The following is an 8,105-nucleotide window of genomic DNA, read 5'->3' as shown; positions in this document are numbered from 1 at the left end:
GCAAAGTCATAGATGTGCACAAAAAAGTCATCCCAGAACAACTAAAGGTGAAATGCAAATGGGACCATTTTTCGCAAAATTGTTAGTTTCTACATTTTCTTTAAATTTTCATTTAAATCAGTTGTATGTACTTTGGAGAAAAAATATAATTAAAATTTATATAACTCTTCCGAGTGAGTTTTCTTTGTTCTTTGGTGGGGGTTAATTTATTTACTTTTATTTTATGGGTATGTATGCATATAAGTACACCTGTGTCATGCAATTCTGTGGAGGCCAGAAGAGGATATCAGATCCCTGGGACTGGAGTTATGGAGGCTTGTTAGCCAATATGTGGGTACTGGGAACTGAACAAAGGTCCTCTATAAGAGCAGCCACTGCTCTTAACTGCTGAGCCATCTCTCCAGCCCTCTGAGTTTTGTTTTTGTTTGTTTTTAATCTTAGTTTTCTGGTCTCAGTTCTCCTCAGTTCTGCCTTCCAGGAGCAGTGCACGGCCACATAAGCTTGTATGCAAGTCTGTAACTTGGGAGATCTTCATGTCTTTTATTGCTTGCCTTCTCGAGTAAAAATATAGTTAAATATTCAGGACATCTGAGGTGTAGGTCGGTTGTCGGTGAAGTGGTGTCCTTAGCTTCTTTTTCACCCTTGGTCTTTGGGCAATTGCACTCATGCCCATGGCCTCCCCCACTCCAACATGAAGCCTCCCCTGCCTGTATCCTTGGGACCCCCACCTCCTCTTTCAAGAGCCTGTACTTGAACTCCAACCACATCTCTTCAGTGGGTACTCATTTGCATATGGAATTGCTCACATTCCTCCATCCTCTCCCCTTCCCATTCTCTTTAGTCAGTCTAGTCCAGTGCTTGAGCCTCTGGAATGCCCCCTCCTCTTCCTCATTTTTGCTGCTCCCTAGCTAATTTCATTGTCACCTCTCACTCTATACCAGACACTCCCAAGCGCAGTGCCTTCCACACACAACTCATTTTGCCCTCACCGTAACCATACAAGGCATATGTTAGTATACTCATTTTGTAAATGAGACAAAGATGCTGTGTCACCTGTGCTTACACCTTCTTCCATGGTCCCTGCAGCCTTCAAGATCCAACTTTCAACCAGGTCTAGTGCCACACAGTATAATCCCAGCACTCTGGAGACTGGGGGTGGGGAAGTGGTCATGAATTGGAGGATAACCTGGGCTATATAACAAGCCTTTGTCTCAAACAAACCGAAAAGACCCAATTCACTGTTACTGTCTAGAAGCTCTTCCCAGAATCCCTGGTATTATTGCAATAGTTTCAAACTTCTGGTCTATCTTCTTCTCCCATGAAGGCATACTAAATAAAATTCAGCCAGATAGAATGGCATGACTATATTTATACTTAGAAAGTTATTGGCAGATATTTCAATTTAACTGAGCATCTTTATCTTATTTTTAAAATGTGATACCCTTACCCTTATGAAACTACAAGCAACTTGACAGCAGGACTTGGGCATTTTCATATCTCCTCAGCCACCTCCAGGGTTAGCCTGGGTCAGAAGGGGGCTTATGCAGTTTATTATACTGAAGATAGGTGCTCCAAGGGAGCCTTGCTCTGCCTTGTTAGCTCTTACCTTCCCTCCCAGGGGGACCATCACATCCCTTAGTCCTCCCAGTGCACTAGACACAGTGCAGCATGCTCAGTCACTAAACCCAGCACATCTCTGAGCCCAGTTTCTTACCTGTAAAAAGAGAGTACTTAAATACTCATCTCTAGTCTCTCTTATTGGCTGTTTGTAACAGACTCAATGGGCCCAAGGGAGATGCAGTGGTTCTTTATAACAGGAAAGAGCCTCACAGGTATGAAGGATGACCATGACCAATGTTAGAGTTATCAGTTAGTGCTTGGGAGATATACACCCTGTACCCAAGTTAATGTTTCAATAGTTTGAGATACTGAAGGCCACCATTTGTTTGCTAAGGAGTAACATAGCAGTAGACAAAGAACTAGGGTGAAGTGCAAGTCAGATGAGGAAGGGAAGGGTTTCCTGATCATCAGGAAGGGGTTGAGGAACAGCAGAGGACAATATCCACAGAAATGAATAGAGACTGCCTAGGTACCACCCTAACAGGTGCCCCTGGAAGTCCCACCCGACAGCACCCACCAATGTCAGTGTGCTGGACAGCGTCACTTGTCAACTTGACACACCTGGGAAGAGGGAACCCCAATTGGGGAATTTCCTCTATCAAATTGGCCTGTGGGCATGTATGTGACTCGTTTTCTTGATTGTTGAGTGATGTAGGAGGGCCCAACCCACTGTGGGTGGTGCCAGCCCTGAGCAGGTGGTCATGGGTTGTATAAGAAAGCAGGCTGAGCAGAGGCCAGAAAAGGAAGCCAGAAAGCAGAGTTCCTCAGTGGGCTGTGCTTCAGCTTCTGCCTCCAGATTCCTGCTCTGCTTCCCTCAGTGATGAACTATCACTTGGAAGAGTAAAATGAAATAAAATTTTCTTTCCCACATTGGGTTTGGGCAGTGCTTTATCACAGCACAGGTGAAAGTAACTAGGACAGCTAGGAGACTCACCAGGAGTGTTAAGTGGCTGGCCACATGTACCACATATCTAGCTTATAAAAATGTGACCATAAATGGTAAAATATTATGAACAACTTCAAGGTATAAACAGATTCCCTTGAGTTAGCATTGAATCCAGTTTTTTCTCCCCAAGAGATGACCCCAAAGAAAGTTTTCTTGTGGCTTTTTTTAAGTACTTGTATTATTTTATTTTTCATTTATGTGTGTGTGCACATGGCTTGCATGCCATACTCATGGAGGCCAAAAGAAGGTGTCAGATTCCACTGAAGCTGGGGTTACAGACAGTTGTGAGACAACTGGTGTGGGTACTGGGAACCAAACTCAAGTTCTCTGGAAGGGCAGCAAGTGCTCTTAGTCACTGAGCCATATTTCCAGCCCCCATTCTTGATTTTAAAAGGAGAAAAAGTAAAAGGAAGAAAGGAAGGAAGAAGAGGAGGAGAGAGGGGAATGGAGGGGAAGAAGGGAAGAGCTGTGAAAACATCTTGCTGTCTTTAACTGTGCCTTCTCCAGGCCCTGAAGAGCCCTTGGATGAGTTGTCTCCAACTCACTAAGCCAGAACCTTAAGGATTTAATTTACTTGGGATCCAGCACACCAATCAGCGATAAAAGTGAATAGAAAAATGTCTTTTGAAAGAATTATGGAAAGAGTGGCTAGTTTCTACAAAGTTCTAAATTCTTGGAAGGTCATTAGAAAAATGTTGCTGGGTGGCCAACACTGAGACTGATTCTTGTTCCACATTCATTCAAGAAGTTGAAGTTCTTGAATTACTTGGTCTCTATTTACGCACACAGATACTCAATCAAGTAACTATCCTAATAATCCCCAAAACACACCCATGATCAAGATAGGTCCAGTTGCCTCCATGGCCTGTTGAAACATCACCCTGGTTCTCGGTCATGTTTTGAACTGATCCCTCTTAGACATTACATTGACATATGTTATAGTCACTCAATCAACTTACTTTGTAACAAAAGCACATACAAAGGTGACAGCTCCTCCTTTCCTTTGGCATTCTTTCCATGCTGTGAAAGTCTGATCCCAGAATTAGCCTTTTCCATACATACTGTTCTTTTTTAAAGAATATTTTATTACTTTTATTTTATGTGTATGAGTGTGAGTGTGAGTGTACTGCCTACCTGTATGTGAGCGCACCCATGTTGTGCAATGCCATGGAGGTCAGAAGAAGGCTTCAGATTCCCCCAGAATTGGAGTTAAGGATGGTTCGTAGCCACCATGTGGGTGCTGGGAATTGAACCCGGGTCCTCTGCAAGAGCAGTCAGTGCTCTTAACCACTGAGCCATCTCTCCAGCCCCCAGACTGTTCTTAACTGCCTTTGTAATGAAACCCAGGCTTTACAGGGAGTGAATAGGGGCAAATGGAATGACTGGGTCTTATCCTGTTCTTATCCAGGTGGTCTCTCCCTTCTTGCTGGCTGTGACTTATTTGGAAGCCAAGCAAGTTCTTATTCTCAATATCGGATTGCCTTGTCTACCCTTGGCTTCAGCTATGGCAACAGAATTCAAACTGTTACACTTTGTATTACCCTTGCATGAGTTTTATTTGTATATGTCTCCTAGAAAAACTAAAAGATGAAAGTAGGGCCTTACTTTTAATACTCAATGACCTTGAAAGCCACTTCTTTGGTGGCAAATTCACCAGTGGTAGAGTTTGCAGACACTGACTCTGTACTTTGATGCTTAGGAGGTATAAGGTCAAATTCACTGCTGGAAGGTGCATGTGGCTTCTACTTCCCTCCTCCCAACATCCTTTAGACAACCAGAGGCAAGAATTCTCCAAAATCGCTGTTTGGAAAATCCTAACGAGTTTATTGGTCTTACTAACTGAGCTTGGAGTGCTGGTTTACTTACAAAAGAGTGGGAGCCTCCTCCCCATTTACAGCTTTGCTGGAAAGTCCATACCCAAACATAAATCCTATGATTTCCCAACAGCCGCACAAAATGGCGAGAGGCTGCTTCATGGTGTTCTTGGCGTATATATCCTTAGCCCCTCCCCTCGTGCAGCTAAGGTCAACTGATTGGGTGGCAGGGGTAACTGGCTCCCAGTGGGATGTTGTCACCATAGTGGTGGGAGGAACTTCCAGGAAACAGGAGGGATGTCCTTTACCTCCTGTGTATCTCAAGCTCCTCTCTAAAACCAAACTCACAAGTCCTACACTGCTGGGTTAATGATGACATAATAAACATGAAAGTTTCTGCATTTAGTAAGCATTCCATGCCTGTGTAAAGCCACAGACACTGGTGCATATAAAAGAGATACACTGTACGTTGTTCAAACCATTTATGCCGCTCTTCACTGTTTGTGAAAAGCTCCTTGTTCTTTAAAGCAGAAACACTGTGCATAGTTTGTTGATTTTTACCTGTTTCTTTTATGCACATGTATTAACAATGTAAGCTATTCTCTATTTTTAAATGTAGCTTGTCTTTTCATCTTTTTTATTAGCATCGCTTTTTTAAAAGGTAACATGATTACACTGAAAAACTTCCCATAGTTTGGAGAATTTGGAAGGGGAATGCGTTAGTCACTTTTCTGTTGCTGTGATAGAAACACTGACCCAAGCAATTTATAGAAGGAAGAGTTTATTTGAGCTCCCTGTCATGACAGGGAGGCATGGTGGCTGGAGGTGGCTGGAGCAGGAGGAGCAGAAGCTAAGCTCTCACATCATCAAAGAGGCACAGAAAGCAAGAGAGACACTGGAGATCCAGCAAGGCTTAAAAGCTCTCTAAGTCCACCCCCAGCGATGTGCTTCCTCCAGGATACCCATACCTTCTAAAACCTCCCAAAACAGCGCCACCATCTGGGGACAAAATGTCCAAATACGTGGAGCCTATGGGGGACATTTTCATTCAAACCATCACAGGGAATAAATGCCAAACTCACATTACATCAGGAGTGAGAAATTTCATAGTACTGTTGAAGCTTTATAGTAGTTTTGTCAGTAAATAATACTCAAAAATTATAGCAGACATAGAATTATGACTTTACATTCTAAAGCACAATTGTGTATTTTTAGTTTGTGAGTTATATCAGTTATAGTGATTTAAATGTTTTAAAATTTTTTTTCACTTCCTAGACTGTGATTTTTATCTCTAGAAATTCAATTAGGTGATTTACATTTTCCATAGGGCACAGGTGAAGGTACACTGGGACTGCAGAAGAGTCGTAGAAAAATAACGGGCAATTTCTTGGTGCCTGAGAATGGCAGAGGTTCAACATCTAGGTCTGGGTGCCCAGGACCATGCGTGGAGCCAAGACCACAGCTGGCCATCAAGGGCAGTGGGAAGTTCGTTCTTGATGATCAGTCCTCCCGAAACTAGACTCTGCAAATGACAGAAGCCTTCCCTGTCCCCAGCATAAGCAAAGCCACACACAACCTGGGACATTGGGGGAGGGGGTTTTGGGGAGTGTAGAGAAGCTGAAACTGCTGCCCAACATTAGGAAGCCCTCCATCTTCCAATCTGCTCCACCATCAGCCCACCAGAGGAATGTGGAACCAAATGTTGGAGACCAAAGCTTGAGGCTCATGGGAGGGGACCACAACTCTAGCTCACAGGAGAGGACCATAGCTCCAGGTTCACAGAAGGGGACCACAGTCATTGTTCTGTCCACATGACTATATTTGTGTTTAAGAAAGAGAATCTTGGCTTCTGTGCAGCAGATATAGGCAACAGTTGTTGGCTTGAACTTCTCAATGGAAGGACAACAATATTGGAGAAAACTACCCTTCACCTACGCTCAAGGAGACAGATGGATGAGTGTCCTCTTCTTCATGGTCAAGAGTGGGGCTGGCTCCTTTGGTGTCTGCTGTTTTCACATCTTCCTCCATGACTAGGGGAGCCAGTGATGAGACATCTTACAGGGGTCACATTTTGCAAAGAGCCACTGCCACCTCCATCATTACTCCAGTGCCCACGGTGTGCCACTGCCATCTTGTTCCCTGCTTCTTTTCTTTCTGCTTGCCAAGTCCTTTCTCCCCTGCACCTGGTGATTGACCTTCATCATCCTTCGGATTGGTCACCTGGGTGATGAAGGCTGAACTATCCCTGGGTGTGCAGCACAGGTCTGGCCCCCAGTAAGCCAGGATTTGGGGGGGCACAGAATGGTGGAGTGCTCACAGCCACAGCCTGGGTGTACCCACTGCCTCCTCTTTTCATGTCTCAGTAAAATCTTTCACAGAGAAATTTTTAATTTTGATAGGGTCCAAAATATATTTTTTGTTTATATGGATTGTGCTTTGATGTCGTCTAAAAAGTCTGTCTAGTCCTAGATCCTGAAAAGTTCTTCCTGTGTGGAGGTTTTATTGGTGGGGGTGGTTTTGTTATTTGGTTTGGATTTTTGTTTTGTTTTTAATTTTTTTATTGCATTTTTGTGTATGTCATACAGAACATCTTAATCATCATTATACCACCTTCCCTATTGACCCCCTCCCAGTCTCCCCTAGTGGAATTCATACATTCTATCATTTGCATTAAGGTCTATAATGTCAAGTTAGTGTCCCCAGTTGTCCCTCAGTGCAAGTTCATCCACTGAGATCGGCTTTAAGGAGGTCCCTTTCAGGAGATCAGTTCTTTCTCATCCAGCAGTAATGAGCTGCCAATCTTCAACTAAGATTGGGGGCTGCTGTCTGTTTCCACAGCTCTGTGCTGGGTTTTTATCTGCTTGAGTTTGCATGGGTCTTGTCATGCTGAACTGTTGCTGTAAATTTGTATGAGAAGAGCCCCAGGAGCCTGTAGGACTCTTCTTTCCGTATGGTCATGCTCCTCCTCCCTGGTTCTTGCAACTTTTCTGCCCCCTCCTCCACAATGGTCCCTGAGCCCTGGGCATGCAAATTTTAATATAATATAGGATACCTGTCCAAGGATGCACACTCTGTAAATTTAAGGCTCCATATTTTGCACTTAGTAAGAAATTACATTTGTCTAAGGATGTGACAGCCTTGGGGTTTTCTCTAAGATCTATGCCCTCTCCAGCTATGTGTATTTGATTAGGTTTACACTACCACACCTGAGTTTCCTCCCATTGAGTGGGCTTTAAGTCCAATTTAGGTAGCTGTTGATTATTCCCAAGATAAAAGTGCCACTACTGCACCAATGTCATTTGCTGTGCTGGTCACTTATGTGGTGGTTTTTAGGCCTTGTAGCTGGGGTTGGACCATTAGTTGATGTTCTCCCTTAGCAGCTTGCATAGTGCTCTCCAAAGCTATGAGAGCTAGCATGCAGGAGAGGTGGCTTCCAAGACAGTTCCAGCTCCATCGCTCCAAATCCTGTGTCCAAAATATGCCTGTCTTTAGAAATAGGGTCTTACCTTCAAGTTCTGGGATGCAATCAAGGGCTGTGGTAATAGCCTGTGAAATTTTGGGAGTCTCTTAGACTACCCTGGCCAACAACTCAAAGGAAGGTTTCTCCTGTCTGGCACTGTTTCTTGTTATGTATCCTTCAGCTATACACGAACTCACGTAGAGATATTGCATGTGTAATTTTTCAGTAGGGTTTTGGACTAATACGATTCCCTCTGGGGTTTTTG

Source organism: Nannospalax galili, unplaced genomic scaffold (genome assembly GCF_000622305.1).
Source record: "Nannospalax galili isolate Female #2095 unplaced genomic scaffold, S.galili_v1.0 scaffold666, whole genome shotgun sequence".
NCBI lineage: Eukaryota > Metazoa > Chordata > Mammalia > Rodentia > Spalacidae > Nannospalax > Nannospalax galili.
The sequence above is the reverse complement of the archived record's forward strand: the minus strand, read 5'-3'. Positions refer to the sequence as shown.